We start from the raw sequence: 25,443 nt of genomic DNA on the forward strand, positions 1-25,443 counted from the left end.
GTACAATTTATACAGCTTATTTTTATTTTAAAAGTGATAAAAAAAAATCAAAAGTTACTTTTAATTTTTTATGAAAATAGTTTTCATCTATTTTTTGTGGCATTTCTTAAAACACATGCGGCTGTAATTGTTGTGAATGAGGTTAAAACAGTAAATTCAGCTTTTTTATTTATAAAATCCCCATTATCTTTCTTCTTTATTCCTTCATAAACCCCTCATCTCTTTTTCTTTTTCTTTTTTTTGTTGCCAACCCCAGTTGGAGGGGTCGAGGGCCCCTCACCGGGGGTGAGTCTCCTAGCGGGGATTTTTTGCATCCATAAGGACTTGATACCAGAACCTTGCTTAAGGGAACCAAGTTGCTTACCACTTGGACCAACCCCCGTTGGTTATAAACCCCTCATCTCTATTGACCAAAAAGATTGTTTTATAAAAATATTTACGAGTGTATTTTTTTTAATAGAAAACCTAATTTACCAATTGACTACCAAACATTTTTCATATTTTTATCCGAAATAATTTTTTCAAAAAAAAAAATCAAAAATGAAAATCATGCCAAAGAGAGCCTTAGTGATTAAGTATTTTTTTTCTTATTAATTATTCTTGTTCTTATTACGAATTTTCAAGAAACTGACTTTCGTAATTTATTAGGTTTGAAAAGTATAGATTCAGTTGTTAAGAGTCTAATGAATTAAAAAGCAAAGATAAATTGGAATGTTGCTCATATTTTCCTGAAATTGCGATATATCGTATTTTTGAAATTCCATGGTTATAACTTTTTTTTTCTTTTGAATTCTTGTAATTGCAATCGTTGGATCCTTAAAATATCACGTATCAAGATCTAAAAGTTGCACAAAAGACATTCATGTGGCAACAAATGAGTCTCTTCTAATTATTTTTCCTTTCATTGAACCTTTTGTGATATTTGACATTCAACTAATGCAACCACGTACACATCAAGTAAAATGAAATGAAAATACTAATTTTTTGACCTTTGCATGTAACTTGGAACTATGGGTTACTTTGACCTAAAAGAAGAGACTTAGTGATTAAGGTTTTTTTTTTTCTTTCTTTCTTTTTCTTATTAATTATTCTTGTTCTTGTTAGGAACTTTCAAGAGTTTGACTTCCTTGATTCTTCAAGTCTGAAAACAAGAGATTTCGTTGATAAGAGTCTAATGAATCTAGAAAGCAAAAATGTGCTGGAATGTGACTCATATTCCTCTTAAGAGAAGCATATAACGTTATAATCAAACTTTCCTTCCACATATTTAGGTAGCGTACAACATTGACCTTAGTTTACAACATTTTGCATGTTACGTTGTTAATTATTTTGTTTTATTTATTTAGTTTTTTTCAAATGATAGAGAATATAAATCTGTTTAAGTTAAAGAAAATAAAATTTAAGAAATTTTCAACATGAAAATTTTTTATTAGTTAAAATTTTCTCAATATTTGTTTTTATTATTAAAAATTTAATAAATTTTCAACATGCAAATTTTTATATGCAAAAGTGGAATTTATTAAAAAAAATAAATCAGAATCAATAATATAGAGTTGAAAAGATAGACGTTTAACAATCCTTTTGGGAAAATTTATTTAGTAGTGAACCTATGATCTTGTTGTATTCTATTAACAAACTATCAACCCCTTTTCATGAATTTGACTTCACTAGTTTCTTGATCATCTACTTGATTTTCTTTTTTCATTATATAAAAGAAAACTAGTTCGATCCACTTTTTTTCTAATCAAATGAAAAAAAAAATTTCTCTACCCTCTTTGTCATGAATATTAACATTAATGTGTAGGCATCATATACTAGGAGAAAGATAGTTTTGAAAAAATATAATTATTGAGGGTAAGACCCCTAGGCAAATTAATTTTTTCATTATTGCTTTTCAGAAAGAGCTTTCTTAATCTATTTAAATGCTTAACCAATAACCTTTGTGTCCATCTTTTTCTTCCTCACATATATTCGATACCTATGCTGTGTGGTAAGAGAACTTCTCCGTTTTAAGTTATTCAAATATATTTTTACGTATTTTCACTTTCGCTATCTTTAATTCTCCCAAGCGTACCTAAAAGATGAAGTTTCTTTAGGGCAATTCTTTTTAAATAATGAAATCCATCAAATTTATTTTTGTACTCCTATTGTATTAATGCTCATTTGGAATAAGTAGAATTATTATTTTCTAAGACTCACTCAAATAAAGAAATAATTTGATTAAGTTGATATAAACTGGCATGCATGATATACACATTCACTTTACTGACCTTGCATTGAAAATTGTCAATGGCATTTTACTTGTTCACTTCTTTTATTATATACTATATAAGTAAAATTCAAATTTTCTTTTCAAAACTCTAGAGACTCTTAAAAAAATTTTAAAAATAAATATTGGATTAAGATAACATATTTCATTCACTTTAGTTAAAAAATACGGTTACCTTTGATGAATATTATTGTTATATAAAAAATAGCTAATGTTTATGTGTTGACAAAACATAGCTTCTCTTTTACATGATTTTCTTGTTTTGATTTTTAAAATCTTATAAAGAACACTACACTTTGGTTCCAAATAGGATTTAGTATGTTTCTTTAAAAAAGAAAGAAAAAAAAATTACATACTTTCAATTTACTAGCATGATTTTTTAGCTTAACATATAAAGCTTAATTGAAACATGAAAATAATAATAATAATAATAATAATAATAATAATAATAATAATAATAATAATAATAATAATAATAATAATAATAATAATAATAATAATAATAATAAAAATAAAGAAGATATAACTTTCATTAATTGAGTTATGTAGTGCTTTAATCATATATGAATTAAGTTCATGAATAGACTTTTTTTTTTTTAATATATCCCATGGTTAATTTTTGTTGCATATTTAGTCATTTTTCTACCTATTTAATGTTATTATCTTTCTATTCTTCAATTGTAATTCATCATATTTTCTTGGTGGTTCTAAGTTTTCAATTAATTATTTTCTCACCTCAAGAACCTGAATTCAATTTAAATTTGACATGCGAGAAGAACCCATGATATAGTCGTGATTTCATTCAAAACCTTCTCACATTTCATGTCCTTTGAAAAAGTAATTTTTTTTTAAAAACATTTTCAGGGATGCTATGGTTCTTCTCTCTCACTCACTCTTTTTTTCTCTCCTCATGATAAATGCTATGTTTAATAATTAAGAGAGATGCGTGCCTATGAACAGATAGTGCATTGCAACCAGTGTTCTACTATTCTCTTGGTCATGAAAAGGAACATAAAAGAAAATAACACAAGCATTTGAAGAATCAAATTGGTTTTGAAGAGAAAATTAAGTTTTATGCCAGTCCTAATAAAGAAAACGATGCTTAAGAAAGTTCTAATCATCCATTAATTAGTTTATATTTTGACAAGCTATGATGGATAATAAATTATTATTAAACAGATAAAATAAATAAATTATTAGATCCACGAGACCCAAAGAATTATAATGAATTAATAAGATTTTTTTTCTTCTTCCTGTTGAAACTCTTTAAGGTTTATCTTTTTACTTTGGTTTCATAAAATTTGCTTATTTTCTTGCTTTTGTTTATTGTGAAGCTCCTTTCATATTGAGAAAAAGTCATAGCTAGCTTTCTTAACAACCATGATGAAAGAGATGGTGAATTTTACTATTGGATACACAAAGCATGGATATGTCAAATTTTACAACCTAGTTCTATAAATTCCCATAGATTATCATATATGAAATATATTTAAGTTTGGTAATTTTTATTTGGTACCATTTCAATGTAAGGTAGATAGGAAACCATTCCACTCCTTGCCCCAAAATATAGCAAAATTTTTAATGTCTTCTGCAATCTTTTATGACTTACATTTATTATAAAGTGTTTAACTTTTTTTTTTGATAGGAAGTGGTCTCTAATTTTAAAGCTTCTATGGTTGTCACCTCTTGGTCCTTTCATTTTTCTCAAATAAAATTTAATTTAACCAAAATCTTTTCATAGAAATATTGTATTTTGACATGTCAACATTTTAAGAAAGATAGTAAAAAAGTTATTATCATATACTTTAATAATAATATAGATTAGTTGTATTAAAAATAATTAAAGCAAGAGATATCGATCATTGCTTGATTATGTGAGCCCTTCACCAATGCAAGGGCCAAAGGTCCTGTGTATGAACATAAATATAAATGTGATTTTTAATTTCGTGGATTGAAATGTTTGTGAACTCATATGCCTATGTAAGATTCATGTGATTAGAGAACGTTAATTATCCTTACCACTACAAAGGTGGGCTGCATAAGGCTAGATTATGATAAAAACGCATGGACAGGAGTCTAGACCTAAATTTCGAATCAATCCAAGTCTATAACAAACCTGCGAGTATGCATATATGATCTTCACTTTTTTATTTATTTATTTATATAAATGTATATGATGATGACATTAAACCATTTTACTAATTTGTTTAGTATGTCATTTTCATATAATTTTAAAAAAAAATGAGGACCACATTGATATGTATCTGTTTTATCACCAAACGAAAATAGAAATAAATTGAAGAAACATTGAGGTTGAACATGGTTTACTCACCAATGCAATGAGCTATTTCTACGAGCAAAGAAAATAACTTTAATCATGTAGGAAAAAGATTACAATGGAAATCATCAAAACAGCTAGCATTCCAAAAATTCTAACCCAATTTGACAATCAAGAATTGGTTAGGACAGTGAGTGGTCATTCCCCTTCTCCCCCCCCCCCCCCCCCGAGGTTGGTGAGGTGGTACATGATATTACTTACTTCCAATCTTGTTTTGTTGGGTATTCATTTTTGTTTTATTCCCACGAACGACAATATGTTGCTGACCATTTGGCTTTGATAGCTTTCTTGGATGATTCGGTTGAGTTTCAAACTATGGTTGGCTAACATTTGTCAGTCTCAACCATGTGTTCTTCCCCTGTGGTTGAATGGAAGTTTTGTTAAGAAAAAAAAAAAAATGTCGGGTTATGAAGAACCCACCGAATAGAACAATCAGCAAATAAGAGAAAAGAAGAACACAATAATAACAACTAAGAGAAAAGAAAGACACAATAATATATGGGCAAGAGAGAAAACTCCACTATAAATAAAGAAATATCCAAGAGAGAAGATATTTGGGATGATTAAAGAAGAAGGAAGAGACATTCTTTTATAGCCTCTTCCTCTCCACATATTCCCACATCAGTCGATGTGGGACTAATATTACAACAATCTCCCACTTGGAGATTAGATTGAGAACCAATCAATCTCCACACCAGTCTCTATCTTGCCACCACCATGCTGTCTATGTCTCTGTCAAGCCATTCAAGGATCTGCACCAAATGAACTTGCCAGTATTGATTGCTTTTGTCAATGCATCTGCTAGGTTTTCTTTCGTGTGGATTTTCTGCATATCCACCCTTCCGTCTTCCACCACTTCACGAACAAAATGATATTGTACTTCTATGTGTTTTGTCCTGGAATGAAAAGATGGATTCCTTGCAATGTGCAAGGCACTCTGACTGTCACAATACAAGAGAATCTTCTCGTGTTTGTGCCCAAGTTCTTCCATGAATCTTCTTATCCAGATTGCTTCTTTACAAGCTTGTGTAGCTGCCATATACTCACCCCGCCCTTGTAGACAAGTGCTACAACTGTCTGTAGTTTAGATACCCAGCTCACAGCTCCTCCTGCAATTGTAAACACATAGCCGTAGTGGATTTCCTTTTATCAAGATCCCCCGCAAAATCGGAATCAACATATCCTCCGACAAGAAATTCGGATCCTCCATAACTTAGAGCAAAGATCCAAGGTTCTTTTAATGTATCTTAGGATCCTCTTCACTATAATCCAATGCTCTTGTCCTGGATTCGCCATATGCCGACTAATCACTCCCACGCATGTGCAATGTCCGGTCTTGTACATATCATAGCGAACATCAGACTTCCCACTGCTGATGCATACGGTACTCGAGACATCTCCATCCTCTCTGCTTCATTGCTAGGACACATACTTGAGGATAACTTGAAATTAACAGAAGAGGAGTAGAAATTGGCTTACAGCCTTGCATATTGAAGCGGCGCAAGACTTTCCTTAAGTAACTCTTCCGAGATAGCCAAATCTTCCCGTTATTTCGTCTCGGTGAATTTGCATCCCTAGAATCTTGTTTGCGGGTCCCGGATCCTTCATTTCAAATTCCCTAGCCAACCGAGCCTTTAATTCTACGATCCGATCTTTGTTGGGGCCTCGACACCAACATATCATCGACATACAACAAGAAATGATGAAATCATCATCACCAAACCTCTTCTAATACGCACAAGGGTCCGAAGCAAGTCTGTTGTATCCAAGGCTCAATATGAAGGAATCAAATCTCTTATACCAACATCTTGGCGCTGTTTTAAGCCGTATAGAGATTTGTTCAACTCCGCAAACCAAGTTCCCTTTTCTCGGTTCTTCAAAACCTTCTGGTTGGAGCATATAGATTTCTTCTTCAAGATCTCCATGAAGAAATGCAGTTTTTACATCTAACCGCTCAAGATGTAGATCAAACGTAGCACAAAGTGCCGTAACTATCCGGACAAGTAGTAAGTCGAACCACTGGAGAAAAGATTTCGTGAAATCGACACCTTCTTTCCGAGCATATCCTTTGATCACCATTCTTGCACGATACCGCTCTACTTGATCATCATCAGCTTTCGTTTGATCTTGTAAACCCATTTGTTACCAATGGGCTTCCTTCCATGCGGTAAAGGTACAAGCTCCCATGTCTTATTCTTATGAAGAGCTTCTAGTTCTTCCCGCATAGCTGCCATCCAAAGTGACGCTTCGAGTTATCAATCGCTTCTCCGAATGTTGATGGCTCACCATCTTTCGTTAGAAGACAAGATGCAATGTTGCTCTCCATAATATAATCGATCACCAAGTTGGTGTATGTCTTTCACGAGGTGACCGTCGAACTTCTACAGTTGTAGACTCAACTGGTACTTGTTCCTCATTTTCTCGATTCTCGCTCCGGAAGAATTTTCCGGATTGGACTTCTCTTCCTCCCCGAACCGTTGTACTCTCCGGAATTTCTATTGAAATGCTACTCACATCTTCCTTTTGCAGCTTATCTTCCGCAAAAATGACATCTCTCGTTGATGACGACCTTGTGGGCGTGGGATCCCACAACTCGATACCCCTTGACTCCATCAAGATTTCCCAAGAATCTGCATTTTCCGGATTTTGGATCCAACTTCGAAATTTCTTGGGGATGATACATCACGTACACAGGACTCCCAAATGTGTGCAGGCGTGAATAATCAACCGGCTTGCCACCCACATCTCCATCGGTGTCTTCAAATCAATCGATCTTGTTGGTGATCGATTAATCACATAGTAGGCAATGTTTACGGCTTCCGCCCAAAAGGACTTAGCCATACTTGCAGCTTCTCAACATGGCTCTCATTCTTTCGAGTAGAGTTCTATTCAACCGCTCCGCTACTCCATTCTCGTTGAGGAGTGTAAGCCACCGTGAGTTGTCTCTTGATGCCTTCTTGATTACAAAACTCAAAGAAGTCATCCCCTCGTATATTCACCGCCATTGTCTCATCCCGAGGCACTTGATTTTCTTCTCGCTTCTCGTTCAACTTGCGCTTTGAATGTTTTGAAAACTCGAAAACACATCCGACTTCTTCTTGATAGGAAACACCCAACATCTTCTCGGAATAATCATCAATGAAAGATACATAGTACCTTGCTCCTCCCAAAGATGTAACCGGTGCTTGCCATACATCGGAGTGAACTAATTCCTGGAATACTTTTACTCCCGGAATCGATGCATTGAACTTCAATCTATGTCGCTTGCTTGTAACACGATGCTCACAAAAGGGTAATAAAACCTTTGTGAGACCCGGAGTAATTTCCGTTCATGAGAACCTTCAATCCTTGCTCGACATGTGGGCCAATTTTCGATGCCACACTTTTGTCATCTCTTCTGCATTACCGGTTGATGCAACTGATGCTTCTGCCTCCAGACATGTTTCTCCCATTAATTTGTACAAATTTGCAGCGCCCCTTTCAGCTTTCATTACAACTAGCGCTCCTTTGACGATCCTCATCATTCCATTTTGGATGCGTGTCTTGCACCCAATTTCATCTAATTGTCCCAAAGACAATAGATTCTTCTTTAAGCCCTTCACATGCCGCACATTTTGAATAGTGCGTACAATACCATCGTACATCTTCAACTTGATGGTGCCAACTCCAACAATCTCCAAGGCATGATCATTTCCCATGTACACAGCACTCGTAGAGATAGGTTCATAATTTTGAAACCAATCTCTGCGAGAGGTCATGTGCCATGTTGCTCCCGAATCCAAGATCCAAGCATCAGTGAGCTCCAATCTATCCTTGGATACCGTTGCTGCTCCGCTATAAAGAATCTCTCCTTCAGCAACGCACCCTTGAGATGTTTCTACCTTATCTACAATATGATGAGGTGAAGTGATTTTGGCTTCATACAATTTGATGAGGTGATCCCAAACCTCCTTATCAGTTTTCTTCTCTTCTACGCCCGCTAAAATATCATCTCGATAATGCTAGATGCAAATCGAAAAGAGCGATCGCATCTATTCTCGTTCCACTTTTCGTTGTCCGTGAACTCCGCCGGCCGAACACCGATAGCTTCCAGCCCGGTTATCTTTTATCAATAATGCCTTCATCTTCATTTTCCATAATGAGAATTTCGTTCCGTCAAACTTGCCGATGTCGATTTTTGCTGCCATTGCTTCTATCACGAACTTGTTGTTGGCTGCAGAATAACTCCCACTATTTCACGTGAAACTTGTCTTCTCAGGTTATCTCCAACTGGTATATGGTTGAACCAAAATGCACCAGGAAAATTTCCAGGAAAGACTGGAGGGACACAAGCGGTCCGCTTAAAAACCAGACTCCTTAGACAAAATTTTCCTAGACATGCACTTAATCACCCAATACACCTTTCTAGGATACCCGAAAAGAAACCACGTGAAATTGCAACTTCTGCAGCAAAGACCTTCGTAGGATGAAAAACAATATCTTACTTATTTTTCTGATGTGAAGGATCCACCTAAGTGGCAATCACAGAGCATACTATAAGTAGATACTCACACCCTAAACCAAACAAACAAACCCCCCCCAAGGAATTTTCCTTTTCCGATGTCGAAGCTCGACTATGCAACCACAGCATACTTCGAAAAACCTCGCTCGATACCACTGTCGGGTTATGAAGAACCCACCGAATAGAACAATCAGCAAATAAGAGAAAAGAAGAACACAATAATAACAACTAAGAGAAAAGAAAGACACAATAATATATGGGCAAGAGAGAAAACTCCACTATAAATAAAGAAATATCCAAGAGAGAAGATATTTGGGATGATTAAAGAAGAAGGAAGAGACATTCTTTTATAGCCTCTTCCTCTCCACATATTAGTCGATGTGGGACTAATATTACAACAAAAAAAACCCTTAAGATTAAAATTCCCAAATCTCAGAATAACTCCGTAGCATCAAAGCACAAGGTGTGTAGAGCATTTCAATTGGATAAACAGGTTAACCCATTGAGTCAGGTCATAATATATCAAGTGGGTATTGGCCAAACCCTTTGCTTTCATCATAGGTCTCATCAAAATGGGTCATTAATTTGGATCATCTAATAAAATATTTTGTGTAATCTTTAACTGTCAAATGTTACATGATTGGTAATAATCGATACCTTTCAGTGAAGAGGTCATAGATTACGTAATCTTCTCAACCCTAACATAAAGGCTACGAATTGCAAAAAAAAAAAAAGGGTCTTTATTGAGTTACCTCAAGTCAGATGGGGCCATAGGAAAAAGAAGCAGACAATATTATACAGCAAAGCACACAGAGAGAGCATAGAAAGTCTTTGTTTTGTTTTTGGTGAAGAAGAGCATGGAAGGTCAGGGAACATTACAAACACACCAAGGAAAACAATGGCGGGGGGCCCACCTTGAATATACACGAATAAAGATTTGTCGTGATCGTAGAGAACAAAAAAACATCCGAACGTGGACCCCACTAGGTTTCTTTCCAAACCGAATTTTGCAGTTTCGCGCTCTCGCTTCTCGTAAGGTGGTTAGTTGTTGGTGGTAACCGGTAACTGGTAACCGGGGTATCTTTTCTTCCTTCAAGGCTTCAACCCAAGGTTAAGGAAGGAGTGAAGGACCCAACTGAACTGACCAACCAAACACCAACTAACTACCTCATTTTCTTTCTCCCTTCACCCAATCATTGTCTGGGCGAACGATGTTAACGTTTGAGCTGAGCGACGTTCGGTTCAGTTCGGTCTGGCTGGATGGCTCTGGTTGTCGGTGGCCAATGCAAATCTGAGTCAACACCTTCCACCACTCTCCTTTCCCACCGAAAATCCGCGTTTTTTCCAGGAAAGAATCGAAGAAGAATCGAAGAAGAAGAAGAAGAACGATTCAAAGAAACCAACTCATCATGTTATTGCAAAAACCAAGAAGTTTCCATTTCACTTTTACTTTTCGAATCTCCATCACCCAATAACGTGTGAAAATGACCTTTTCTTTTCCTCTTCCTCTTCTTAATTAATTATGACTCACTCGTCGGGAAGAACAGTTACCTGCAACTTCCATGGCTTCCTTTTCTAAGATTTTACGCGTCAGATACACGTAATTAGGCAGACTTTTTCCTATTAATTTAAGGCATGACAAAGACTTCAAAATTTTGAATTGAATACAACAACATAGACGTCTCGGTGAATTAAACCCATAACTTCTTCACTAAAAGACGTGGATCATACTGCTAAATTAACTATGCATTGGCTACAGCAAGTCTTATTTTTTTCTTCTTAGAAGTTGGAACACTAGCACATACAAGGTTTCATCATAATTTTACAAGCTTTTTTATAGAGAGAAGACTATTATGTTTACATATATCATCAGGAGAGATAAACTTGCGATCTTTTTAATAAGAGGACGTAAACTTGTGATCTTTCTACTTAAGAGGTATTGGTCATTGACGAACAAGCCTATTATGTTGATCTTACAGTCAACTTTTTAAAAAAGTTAAATAGAAGAAGCTCACTCTCAAGTGGCATGAGCCCTGCACAAATGTGGGACGACAAGAGCATGTTGGAGCATCAGTTTTTTTCATTTTATGGAGTGAGAAATTTTTTCATGTGGTCCTAAGTGTAGGGCATGCTAAACATATATGGTAAACTTCATACCGATTTCTCTCTCTCTCTCTCTCATGAAAATTATCAATTCACTTTCATGTAACCAAAAGACAAAGATATGTGTATAAGAGTCACTAGAATGTGATCACTCGAAATCTGTAAAGAGCCCATGAAGTATGGCTTTGGAAAACAGAGTGAAATGAAAGACAATTCTTTGAATATGGCCACCAAAAACATCATAGAATGAATGCATGCATATGTATATGAAAAATAAAGTGAATATTAGATATTCATTATTATGGCTGATCACAAATAAAAAATAATTAATTGAGGTTTTTAAGAGGAATAAAGAACCATCCAAACCTCAACTGTCAAATGATTTCACATATGACATAAACCTCTAACTTTATAAAATTGATTATCAGAAGATCTTCCCTCACTTTTGATGCCACCTACCTGACTTAAGTACATGACTTAAGTTTTCACCTTCATCTGCAAATGATTATTTTGTGGTAGGACCGAGAGAGATGTTTCATCTATTGAACGTGAAGAGATGTATTCACCTGATTTCAACCGTTGTTCAACAAATGAAACAACAATACATAAGACGGGTTCGCTCCTCTCTAGGGAGAATATCTCTCAGGGAGCGCCCAGTGAATGATGAGAAGATGCCACATGTTGTTTGTTGGGGGGTTGTGATAAAACATACTCTTTTACCCTACTTTTGGTGAAATATTTTTACCCAACTAACCACTTCCGTGAAACCCAAGTACCTTCTTCAAAGCCGATTTGGTTCCAACCTCCTTCTTTCTTTCAAATCCCTACTAGTCTAGTATGTTTGCCTTCCCCATACGGAAAGGCTGCAAAGAAAGGAATCTCTGCTTCTCTAGTTTCTTTTTTCTCGAATCTTGATTGTGGTGTTGTTACATCTATGAGGGCAAGAATCGTGTTGTTTGGTTTTAGGGTCCATCCCATTATTTTCTTCACTATGAACATACTCCAGCTCTCTCAAAACATCAGTGATTTGGAAGAATCTTATGCAAATTGTGGTGTAGCCTATGAAAATTTGACCATCGAGTAGCAAGATGGCCAACGGTTATACTTGAGAGACCTTCAAACAGTCCAACAAGGGTTTCCATAAATTTCATGTTTGACATAATGAACGAACTTGTCATGTTCGAATTGTTTCAACTCTTTTCTACACTAGTCTATTTTTATCTTGGTGACAATAGATGAAAAGTAGAATCAACATGGTGTAGTTGGGATGCCAAAGAGATTCCTACTCATTTTATGGAAACATCAAGGCATACAAACATTAGACATTTCAATTTTGGGATTTCCAACTGTACAAAAAAATGAGGAATAAAAACAATAGCATAGAAAGATTAAGAATAAAAATCCTATTATGGTGTCTGGAGGCATTGGAACCCTAACTTGGCTAAGCTAACGACTACAATCAAACTTGTTAGTATGAAAAAACGACTGAAGAAGCCCGTGGGAGAAAAAGACTAAAGATCGAAAATTCCGCTCTTGCAATGGAGAAGAAGATGATGAGAAGTAGAAAGTCCCCTCTTGCAGCCTTCATGATGGGGAGGATGAAGACATGCTAAGAAGGTACTTGGGTTTCATGGAGTGGGTTAGAAGGGTAAAAATGTCACCAAAAGTGGGTTAAAGATAAGAGTCTAATCTTACCCCTTGGATCATATTGTCCTCGTGGCTCTTTATTAGAGCTCATTGGACACTTCCTGGGAGATATTCTCGCTAGAGAGGAACCGAACCCTACATAGGACAACTCAGTTTTGTCTTCCACTTTGCTTACTCTTAAGGCCATCCTTTTCTGGTCTTGCAATCAATTTTTCAAAACAATCAAATAGAGAAAACTCGCTCTCAAGCAACGTGAGCCCTGTACGAATATAGGCCGATAAGAGCATGCTGGGGCATTAGATTTTTTCATTTTTGGGAGTGAGAAATTTCTTTCATGTGGTCCTATGTGTAGTGCATGCTATACATGCATACACAGCCTCATTCCATTTTCTTTCTCTTGAAAATTATTAACTCAATTTATTATAACCAAAACATAAAGATACATATAATAGAGGAAAGAGAATCACTAGAATATATGATCACTCTAAATCTGTAAGGAACCGATGAAGTGTAGCTAGTGAAATTTGAAAAAGAGTCAAATGAAGAGTAATTCTAGGAATATAGCCATGGAAAACATCTTACAATGAATGTATGTATATGAATATGAATATGAAAGTGAAGATTAAATATTTATTATTATGACTATGCATCACAATTAAAAAATAATTAATTGAGGTTTTTAAGAGGAATCGAGAACCATCTAAACCCTAACTGTCAAATGATTTCACATATGATATAGACCTCTATTTTTATAAAATTGATTTTCTTTCTTGTTTTTTTAATCATGAGAAGATCTTTACCTACTTTTGATCCCATCTACATTACTTAAGTCTTCACATCCATCCCCAAATGATTATTTAGTGGCAAGACTCTCATATATGACCATAGGTAGATGTTTCATCCATTGAACATGAAGATGTATGCAGCTGATTTTGAGAACAAATTTTCAAGATTAATTTTCATCATTAGTTCAATCTTTCTTCAAAAAATGAAACAACAATAGATAGGACAGCTCAGTTTTGTCTTCCACTTTGCTTGTTCTGAGCCAATCATCTTTTGATGGTCTTGCAAACAATTTTTTTAAAAAATATATATATATAGAGAGAGAAAGCTCGCTCTCAAGCAAGGTGAGCCCTGTACAAATGTGGGCCAATATGAATGTGTTGGGGCATCAGACTTTTTCATTTTAGGGACTGAGAAATTTCATTTATGTGGTCCTATGTGTAATGCATGCTATACATACACAATCTAATTCCGATTTCTTTCTCTTAAAAAATATCAACTCAACTTATTGAAACCAAAAGAAAAATTTATGCATAAGAGAGGGAAAGAGAGTCACTAGAATATTATAACTCAAAATCTATAAATAACCGATGAAGCGTAGCTGTTGAAATTTCAAAAGGTTCAAAGGAAAAGTAATTATTTGAATATAGCCATGAAAAACATCTTAGAACGAATGTGTTTACATGGATATGAAAGTGAAGATTAAATATTTATTATTCTGATTGCATCACGACTAAAAAAATAATTAATTGAGGCTTTTAAGGGGAATAGAGAACCATCTACCTCTACTGTCAAATGATTTCACATATGATATCAACCTTTAGTTTAATTAAAAAAAAAAAAAATTTATGAGAAGGTCTTCACCTTCCTTTCATCCCATCTGCATGACTTAAGTCTTCACATTCATCCCCAGATCATTATTTAGTGGTAGGACACTCGTACATGACCCTAGGGAAGTCAGAGAAATGTTTCGTCTGTTCAACATGAGGTGAATGCAGCTGATTGTGGGAATAAATTTTGAAGGTTAATTTTCATCTTTAGTTCAATCTTTGTTCAACAAATGAAACAAAAATATATTTGGACAGCTCAGTTCTATCTCCCACTTGCTTATTTTTCTCCTTAAATTTCTTTCCCCATTTATCATTCCTTTAAGGGAGAAAAAGAATCCTCCATTAATGCCTGTACATGCATCAAACCTCAGCTTTAACCTACATCAAATCATCTGCAGCTATTACCATCTATTCGAACAAGACTGATGACAGATGAACCCCATTTTAATTCAAGACAAATGGTAGCAAACAAGTTGGGTTTTGTTATCACATAGCAAGCTGCATTAATGCTAATAGAAAAGACTTGAATACTCACGTGATAGTCCAGTTAAGTCTATCAGTCACCATTCATTAACAACACCATTTAGATATTTATCTATTGGATAGAGTTCTCCTACTGAATATGTTAAAAACATAAAAGATAAAGAGTCAGGTGATGTTCATGTCAGATAATTTTTAGATTTTTTTTAGCTTAATTCGAGGTAAACACTGTTGTAAGTTTCCAATGACATATCTCAGTCTTTGATTCAGGTTTCAGGACCACTTGATTGCTTGTTTCCCACAAGATCTTTAAATTAAAGAAGATAGTAAGAAAAGATTAAAATAGTGTAAATTGAAGTTATATTCAATCAAATCATATGGACACTAAGATAATGCTTCTATAAAATCTTAAACTGTACGAATCTTTCTATGTGAATGAGATCGAAATAATTACATACTTTATAAGGTAAGGTAGTTAAACTATAGATTCTAAGCTGGCTGTCAACCAATATTTAAAGAAGAAACAATATAATGTAATATGTTACCAGTTCTAATAATTAAAGATGGAATCTAGTTGCTCTTACAAAATAGAAGCTGCCAAAGGTGATGCTATCAGTAGCACAGTGACCACTGAACCCCAGATGAGGGCCCAAAACATTCAGGTGAAACGAAATTAAAAAGCTTTCTCCCCCAACAAATTGTACTCCTCTGTTGTCATGCTTTCAAGCTCTTCAGTCTTCAGTACTTCTTTGGCTGTTTCAATTATTAACTACTGTTCTTCCTTCTCCAACTCTGTTTGGCACTTTTTTTTTCTGGAACTTTTTAAAGTTTTTCGTCTGTATCTAATGGGGACCCAAAAGAAAAGTGAATATGGAAGAGGGAAGCTGTGGTGTGAGGTTGATGGCCAACTTGACCTACTGACAGTAGTATTGAATATGTAAATGTTCGGGCACGTTTGATGAATTGACAGAGAGATGGTGGAAGTAGCAGCAGATCTATAAATGGATTGGGTGTCACGTTAAATAGTTGAAATAATTAAACTAAATGTCTCACCAGAAGAAGTGATCTAACGTGTTATCAACTACTCAACTTCTCATCAATTATCTTGCATGGACAAACCCTGCACACATGTTTGCTTTCGGTAGTCCTGTAGCTAACTCTTTCAAAGTTGAGAGCTGGATCGTTTCTTTTGATCTCTCAGATTAAGCAAAGAATGGCCCAACAGCACGATTTGGTTTTAGGGTTCCAAAATCCCCAGTGTGGCATATTTTCTCTGGTAATATTTTGTATTTGAAATGTCTCCAAATGGATAAGGGGATTGGGTTGCGGGTTTCATGCATTTGAAGATTTTTTTAAAGTTCAATAATGTTCAGACACTTTGGCTGCAGACATTAATTTTCACTTCTCAGGGTTCTGTTTGTACATATACTATAAAAGCACAGATTATGATTTGTTTACTATAAGCATATATGTATATTCATGTCTGCACAGTGCATTGATAAGATCATGAAGACACTCAGTATAACTATGATTATTTATTTAACTTCATCAATTATGAAAATCTGTACCTAGTCAGTGCGCGCTCATTTTTTATTTTTTTATGCATGGCTGAATCATCTTTAAATTTCACCTCATGCACTAAAATCAAAGACAACTCACATCTTCTATTCCAACATAAAATTATGGACAAACAGTTCAATTTATATACAGAAATTAAACTGTTTCATTGTCATTTTAATACATGAATCGATAATTTACAGTTTGAATCTGTGATTAGTTGCAGAGAAGCTCAAAATTCTACTCTATCCCCATAATCTTGATGGGCAATAGCTTTGGCATCTGCCATGAAAATTTAATTCCCCATGCCAGTGGGGACCAAACTACCTATATCTTGCAATGCATGTGGGACAAAGTAGCCATATATATATATATATGGATGGGGTGAATCAATATGATTTGGAGTAACTTGTCTTTTTCCTATGATGTGATTTTGGTGTATCATTTTCCTTCTTTTTATAAAGATTGATTTGGCCCTTTCAGATAGTTCAGCTCCCTTTTATCCCATTTAATGAATAAGTTTTTATTCTTTACCTGAAAATGAACATATACAACCATGAATGATGGAGGCACACATTGATTGGATTATTCAAATTCTTGGACCAGTTTCATTATTGTTTCTTTCATCATCTCCATTCCTACTCCTGCATCCCACAGAAATATCATAATTGTTTGATCATGATGAACTAATGCATTTTGTAATTCAAGTTGCTGAACACTCAATGGATTGTCATGCGGCCTTAGCTGCTAAGCTATTAAATTTACATATATCCTCTTAAGAGTCTCTCTTATCTTGCTTGGATTTACTCTCAACTTTAGCTAGTTAATTTTTTTACATTCAATGATGGAATAACTCTTTCTGTTCAAAGCTGAACCAAAGCATATCAATTGCTGTGGTACTATATATGAGAGAGCTTTGGATACCTTGATGATCCTTGTATGAGACAACCGTATCTTTTCTTTGTTTTGTTTGCATTGTTTGATGTCACACATGAAAGCAATAGGGCATCTTACTTACAAACAAACAACATTATCTTTTGGTGACAGAATCAGTATCCCCAGCTAATTAAAGAAGATGGAAGCGGTTTCACATGGTTATACTGTAAAATCTATCTTTTCAAGCTTTTGCAGAGTTTAGTTTAAACACAAGTTGTATTACATGAATTAGCATATTGCATTACAAAATATAGAAAGACCATGACCATTAAACTATCCTCCTTCATTGATTTGCAGAGATAGATAAAACTCCAAACTGGGCTAGCAGGCCTGGAAAGTAAAGAGAGAGAATTTGAAGTACTATATCTTCAAGCTGGCTTGTATGCATGTGTCTTGGAAGTATACCGAGATATATATACTTCACAGCTAGTGGATTCATCATTCACCACACTTTAATGAAAAAAATTGTGTGAAAAGTGGTAAAACTCCATGAACAAACCATAGAAGTCCTATAGTTGCAGTCATCTCAGGCCTAACTACAGAGAAAGTGTACTATACTGCAAATATCAGTCATTTGAAGAGTAAGAGTTTTGTCGGATTCATCAAGTAGAAGAATGAATTTCGAAAACCCAAAAGAAAAAAAAAAAAAACATAAATGATGCATTTTTACTTACAATTTTAGGCAGCTCCAGAGAGATTATATAAATTTACCCTAATAAAAGAATGGAGTTGTACACAATTTTTAACCCCTAGGTTTGCAATATGAGGATCTGGTGCTCCGGTGGGCTTACTGGTTGGGCTTAAGCAGGTGGCACATACGTTGCAACCTGTGGTTCTAGTGGACCAGTGGGCTGATTGGGCTTTGATGTAACCATGTATCAGGCAGCAAGCCTGAAGGACGTGCATGGACTTATGAAGGTCGGCCTTGAGAGTTAACCAAATTAAATCCTGCCCAAGCCCAACTTCAAAAAGAGCCAGTGCTAGTCCTCGAGCAATTATCAGGATCAGCGAAACTCTCATTTTGATTAAACATTCAATCTTAGTCAAGTTCAACCATAATTCGAATGAATGTATAAAATAAGCTAAATAATAGATGAGTAGATAGATCACAAAATCAAAACTTTGACCCGTGTGTGTGTGTATACCTTAACCAATCAAGTGCATGCATGTTTAAGATCCCAAATTCAACCGACAACTCCCTAGTTTCAAGGTCAATTCTTATATGTCCAACCTATCATCCCTCTCTCCACTAATGAAGAGCAATCACTTATCCAAGGTCAAGAAGACTTGTGAAGGTGGAAGAAATGTAGACTAGAGTTGAAATACATATATGGAGATGATAACATTGAAGCACCAATTTTTTTTCTTCTTCCTTTTGCAAAAAGTAGCAATTTCATACTTTTTTTCTTCTTCTTTCAAGGTGATAACACATCTCCCAAGAAGCAGTCCAAGACATATCCTACACTCGTAACATGGCTCTCAAATAACTATCTATCAAAGCGTTGCGGTGGCCTTTGTCCCTAAGCCCCAATTGTGCAATGTTAACCCAGTGAGAATCCAAAAGGCTCACTCAGTGGCATTAACTACGGAGACCCACAACTACAAAGAAGATCTACTCACAATGCTTTTAACCCTCACCATGCTTTTAACAATCCATATCACCTTCGGTCTATTCAAGGGATCACACGACTTGGGAGAGTCACTAATGAAGTATTAGCATATAAACCATATACATCTACACGAAGTGAATCATGATATAGTAGAGGTGGAACAGATTAGAAGAGATTTTTTTTTTAAATGAAAGAAGAATGGCCTCTATCATATCCCTAAACAAGTGGCATTCATGAATTTGGCCTCAAGAGGAAATCTTGGTGGATTCTAATATGTTGACTGAACAAGAAAAATTGTAGTCTCATTTGAAAACCCTTAATTACAATAACTCAATAACAAGGTTTAGTGCTCAAAGGGTGGGTCACATAATCAAGGTTAAAGTGATCCACATACTCATTTGATATTTAATGAAGTCATCATATTCAAAGAATTATAGAAGAACACAACTAAAACAAGAAATACTAAATAAGATTAGAAATTTATATGTCATAACTTCCTTCTATTTTACTCTACTAACTAAACAAATAAGTTTCAACCATTGATAAAAAGTTTTGAAATGATTTGAAAAATTCTTGTTTTGAAAAATTTTCAGCATAGTGAGTCTTATCCCATAGAAAGGAATCTTAGTCATTCACCCCCAATTTTATAAATCAAGGGAATCTTAGTCCTCAATGCAGCGAAAAAATGAAAATATTAAATGCATGCAATGAAAAAGAAAAGTAATCATATATAAAGTAAGGTGAAGAAGACTCCCTTGATTTATAGCTTTATGAGTGATGTAATCCAAATCTATTCTCTTCTTTTCATTCTCCTAAAAAAAAAACAAATTATGGAAGAAAAAAAAACAAAAAACATCAATTCTAAAAAAATTAACAATTAAAAAAATCAAAGAAGTAGTAAAGAAAAATTTTGGGTTGCCTCCCAAACAGCACTTGCATCATAGTTCGCAGCCGAACTACCCCCAACTTTGGGTCAAAGATAAGAGTGACTTTTGGGGGTCGAAGCCACTTCCAAAGCAGTGATTAAGTTACTAGCCATGGTCCATAATAGGAGATTTATCAACAGATATAGGTGATAAAGCTTTTAACTGCATCTCATATTCGGTAATTTCTCTATTTTCTGCATTTGTCACACCCACCAACCAAGCTTCAACTGGATCAACTAGATAGCTTATTTGAAATACCTCCTTTGTACACCTCTCAATAGAGTCAATTCTGAAGCAGTTATCTACTTCATTTGGAAACTTGATAGCCTTGAATACATTGAATGTGATCTTCTCATCTTGTACTCTCATAGTAAGTTCACCTATTTGAAGATCAATCAGGGTCCTCCCAGTCGCCAAGAATGGCCTACCAAGAATAATGGATATGTCTTGATCTTCTTCTATATCTAATACTAAGAAATCTACTGGAAATATAAACTTGTCCACTTTAACCAAGACGTCTTCAATGATTTCCCTTGGATATTTAATCGATCTATCTGCCATTTGAAGTGATACTGTGGTATGTTTAGCTTTTCCAAGGCCTAGTTTCCTGAAAATAGATAGAGGCATTAAATTAATACTAGCACCAATATCACATAAAGCCTTATTAAAATGAAAATTTCCTATAGTGCATGGTATTATGAAACTCCCTGGATCCTTTAGCTTAGGTGGAAGCTTCATCTGCAGAATAGCACTGCATTCCTCTATCAATGCGATAGTCTCATAGTCTTCAAGTTTCCTCTTTTTAGCAAGAATGTCTTTCATAAACTTAACATAACTAGGCATTTGTTCCAAAGCATCTGCAAAAGGAATATTAATATGCAATTTTTTAAATACATCAAGAAATTTAGAAAATTGCTTATCTAGTTTTTGTTTCCTGAACCACTGCGGATATGGAATAAGTGGATTATAAGGTGGTGGATTGTCTGGAAATAATTTGGATTTTGGCTTCCCCTCCTCCTTAAGGGCCTGTTTGGTTACATAAATCTAGAGATTTCAAATCTTTGGATTCATGAATCTGAGAATGATACCCGTTTGGTTGTAAAAATCTCTAGATTCATGAATTCTATAGATTCACCTTTTTACACTAAAAACGTGAATCTATAGATTTATGGGTAAGGGGTGAAATCCAGAGATTTCAAAAAAGCTATACATTTGCACATTCACAAAAATCAACGTCGATCAAATATTTTTTTAGGATGAATCCACAGATTTCATTCCACAACCAAACACTTAATTTTATAAATTATGACTCCATAGATTTGAAGTCTATAGATTTGAAATCTCTAGATATTTGAAATCTTTAGACTCATGTAACCAAACAGGCCCTAATGTATTCCTCTGCATTTTTTTGCTCATCATGAACCGCCTCAGAAGAGGGTTCAGTTACTACGGTTTTCTTGAAAGATTCATCTAATACTTTTCCACTTCGAAGCTCAATAGTATTTGCATACTCTCTATGATTTGTCTCAGTATTACTAGGCAGTGATCCTTTTTGCCTTTGATTCATATCATGGGCAAGTTGCCCCATTTGTACTTCCAAACTTTTAATGGATGCAAAAAGATCTCTTGCTTCTGCATAAATTATCGATTGTTCTGTAGGTTAAAGTTCCCCACATATTTTGCTTGCTCTAACTGATTTTGCTCAAGAGGATTAGCCATCCGACATTCATTGATATAATGTGTTCCCTCACAATAGTTGCATATCACAGCTGGAGGTTTGGTGCCTTGAGTTGCTAACAACCCTACTTGCTTTGTTAATGCTTCAAGTTGGACGGCTATGGCTGTCATGGGATCAGTTTCATTCCTCTGCAAAATTCTTCTTGGGGCAACTCTATCCCTTGGCCTTTGATATACATTTGAGGTCATAACATCCAAAAGATCAAAAATTTCTGTTGGATCCTTGTTCATGATTGATCCTCCTGCTGCAGCATCTACTAATGTTCTTGTAGAATTAGATAGATCATCATAAAAAATCTGAACTTGCCTCCATTGCTCCATTCCATGGTGTGGACATTTCCTTAGCAGGTCCTTGAATCTTTCCCATGCCTCAAATAATGTTTCCAAATCATACTGCAAAAAAATAGAAATATCTATTAATAAACTAGCAATCTTAGATGGTGGAAAGAATTTTACCAAAATTTTTTAACTGTTTGATCCCAAGTAGTGATGGATCCTGGTGGTAGAGAATGCAACCAATTCTTAGCGTTGTCCCTTAATGAGAAAGGGAACATCTCAATCTTATGGCATCATCAGTAACGTCATTGCTCTTGAATGTGTCGCAAATGTCCAAGAACCCATCAATGTGAAGATTTGGGTCTTCACTAGGCAATTCAGAAAGTTGATTATTTTGCACCATTGTAATGACAGAGGGCTTGATTTCAAAATTGTTAGCTGCTACAGGTGGGCGCCTTATACCTGTCCTATTATCTCTCACAGTTGGCGCTACATACTCTCCTAAAGTCTTGCACCTTGGTGCTTCAACTTCAAGAGGTGGTGGATTATTATCAAGATCCATTGCTTTAGAAGTGGAAGATGAATTTGTTCTGTCTTTCTTTGCTTTTGAATTCCTTCGACAAGTTGCTTCAATTTCAGGATCGAAAGGAAGTTAATTATTGTTTCCTCTCATTTTCATGCAAAATCAGTAGGACTTGAAAGAACTCAAATTTACAAACTACAAATAAAATAAAATAATAGAAAAGAAAAAAAAATAAAAGAATTCAAATTAAAATAAGCAGTAACTGATATTGATATCAATCTAATAGTCCCTGGCAACGGCGCCAAAAACTTGTGATAAATAACAACGCAAGTGTATGCTGTCGTAACAAGTAATATAATGATAAAAGATCGTTCTCTCGAAGACTATAGATTAAGTACCAAATTAATTTTACCAATTTTATTTGAACAAATAATAAGGAAGAGAATTATTCTAGACTATAATGCAAATTGAAATTTAAATTGAAATTTATTAATAACTAAAAACCTAGGAGTTAGATTTCATCATAACTAAGCATTCCCACATTTTGATCCATCTTTATATTTTAAGAAATATCTTTCTGATTGATAATCAAGAATCCCTTCCCTATCTACTAGTCTCTCTCGAGTACTAATAGAAATTCCTTAAATTGCTAACCCACTATATTTCTATGTGGGTTACAACAATTGAGAAATCATTAAATTCTATGGATTCCCATGTAACAACTACACAAACCATGTAAGTATATCTGTATCCTACATGTAATTCATGGCTTTTACTCCAATGAACTAAACACATAAATCCCCTCTCAGTTCATTATGATTAACAAATCAATTGATTAGTGGCCAATTAACCAAAAGCATGAAGAATAAAAATAAAAACTCAATCAAAGGAAACAATATTCAAAATTATATTGATGAATTCAAGAGTGGGAATTCAAATATAGGCTACATTTGATCTATAGTAAAATTAAATTATTTCATACTAGAAATAAAAAACATTACAGAAGAGTTCGTGAACATTGAAAGAAGATTAAGAAAACCTTATTCCCAAATTTCAGATCTCCAAAGCCAACCAACATCTCCTAGTTCAACCTTCCGCTCCTCCAAAGCTCCAAGAAAGTTCTCTATGGTGTTCCAAAGCTCCCAAAAACGTCCTCCCTCCTGCTGGAGTTTGCTCTCATTTTATAGATTAATTAAACTCAATGTTTGAATCAAACTCAGAGTTTCTATCTAACTTAACCAAGGAGTGTTTTGACGTACAAATCGGACTAATTTAGAGATCTCCAATGAACAATACCACCGTTGGATTTGAAGATCAAGAAGTCGTGAAGCTCTCCTCCAAAAATCGGCTCAATCGGACACCAGATGACCATCCGATGAAGGGCTTGATCAAAACTGGATAGAGACACTCAAAAACGGAATTTTTGAGTCTTCCATATTTGAATTAGATTATTTTTCTTCTATTTCCTTCTTTGAACAAATCCTAATTAGGAAATAAAATATAGAATCATCCAAGGACTCATTCTCTTTATGTTTTTGACTTGAGGAAGCTTTTAGAATACATTGTAACTTGATGATAAAGACTTTCTTTTCTAGAGTGGAATAAAATCCAGTTGAGTTCTATTAGGACTCTTGCAATAATACCCAGATTTGATTGATAATTTCCTACACATAAAAGTAATAAATCTTAATTAGAATTTGTTAGGAAATATATAAAATCACCAAAATTATATAAATAAAAGGAAAGGGTGCAACATATTCATTTTCATATCATATTAGGGTAAATTGATATAAAACAATTGTAAACACATGGAAATTTAGTAAATTAACCGTATAAAATAATATGCATGAAATAAACTTATCAGCAAGAGGTAGGCAGAACTTTTAATGGGCTTGGGCTGATTAAAAATCAAAGGTTGGGTCGTCATCCTGTAGTGGGCCAGTGGCTGATTGGGCTTTCATGTTACCACATCATGGACTGATGAAGGTTGGCCTCGAGAGTGAACCAATTCCTGCCCAAGCCCAACCTCAAAAACAACCAGAAGTAGGAAGAACTTTTAATGGGCTTGGGCTGAATAAAAATCCAAGGTTGGGTTAACTTTGGTTTCTTCCTGAACCAACCTTGTCGTCAGAGTTATAATATCGTAACCTACTTTTTTTCTTTTTTTTTAACAAAATTACATTTACACCCCTCCTATTTCCAAACAATTATGTTTATATCCCCTGTACCTAAGACTGTTAGTTTTAAACATTAAAGACATATTTAGTCTATTCGATATTAATCTAAGATTTTAAAAATAAAAAATTTATGTAAAACCCAACAATTTTTTAAGTGAATCAAATCCTTTTTATCAAAGATTGTAACATGATTTTTTTTTTTAATTAAGTTTTATGATTTGAATACACCTTTTCTTCTTAGTGAGATTGAGAAAGCTACAAGATCTTTTGTTTGGGGAGATGGTTCACAACTAGGGAAAATCCATTTAGTAAGTGGAAGGGCATGTCTCATGCAAAGAAGGACGGTGGTTTAAGCTTCAAAAATCTTCATACAATGAATCGAGATTTTATTATGAAATTAGCATGGGGTTACCTACAACAAGATTCAATGTGGGCAATCATTTTGAATGAGAAATATGGCACAGGAAGGAGATCTCATCCTCTCAGACGTTCAGCTACTGACTCACCACTATGGAAGGCGATCTCTAAAGAGGATCCTATTGTACGATATCATTGCAAAGTATTTTGGGTAATGGGAAACTAACTCTCTTTTGGAAGGAAGCTGGCTGGATAATGATTACATTCTTGAAGATAAGGCAATTAATACTATCCTTGATTCCATGGTATGGAATTGTATTAGTTTGATGACCAGTAGATTTGAAGGAATGTGGTCCTCAAACTTTGATGATTGGCTATTGTTGTTACAAAATC

The 25,443-nt window shown here is 34.7% G+C and overlaps 1 non-coding gene across 1 annotated transcript; it reads left to right on the forward strand.

Annotated features, from left to right (window-relative positions):
* Positions 1 to 22,036: 22,036 nt before the first annotated feature.
* On the forward strand, positions 22,037 to 22,143 carry LOC149029561 (small nucleolar RNA R71). The gene has a single exon (XR_016171294.1). It is a non-coding gene; the product is annotated as a small nucleolar RNA R71 (small nucleolar RNA).
* Positions 22,144 to 25,443: the final 3,300 nt, after the last annotated feature.

This window comes from Hakea prostrata, chromosome 1, assembly GCF_041222555.1.
Source record: "Hakea prostrata isolate BN-2017 chromosome 1, UWA_Hpros_2, whole genome shotgun sequence".
NCBI classification, from domain to species: domain Eukaryota; kingdom Viridiplantae; phylum Streptophyta; class Magnoliopsida; order Proteales; family Proteaceae; genus Hakea; species Hakea prostrata.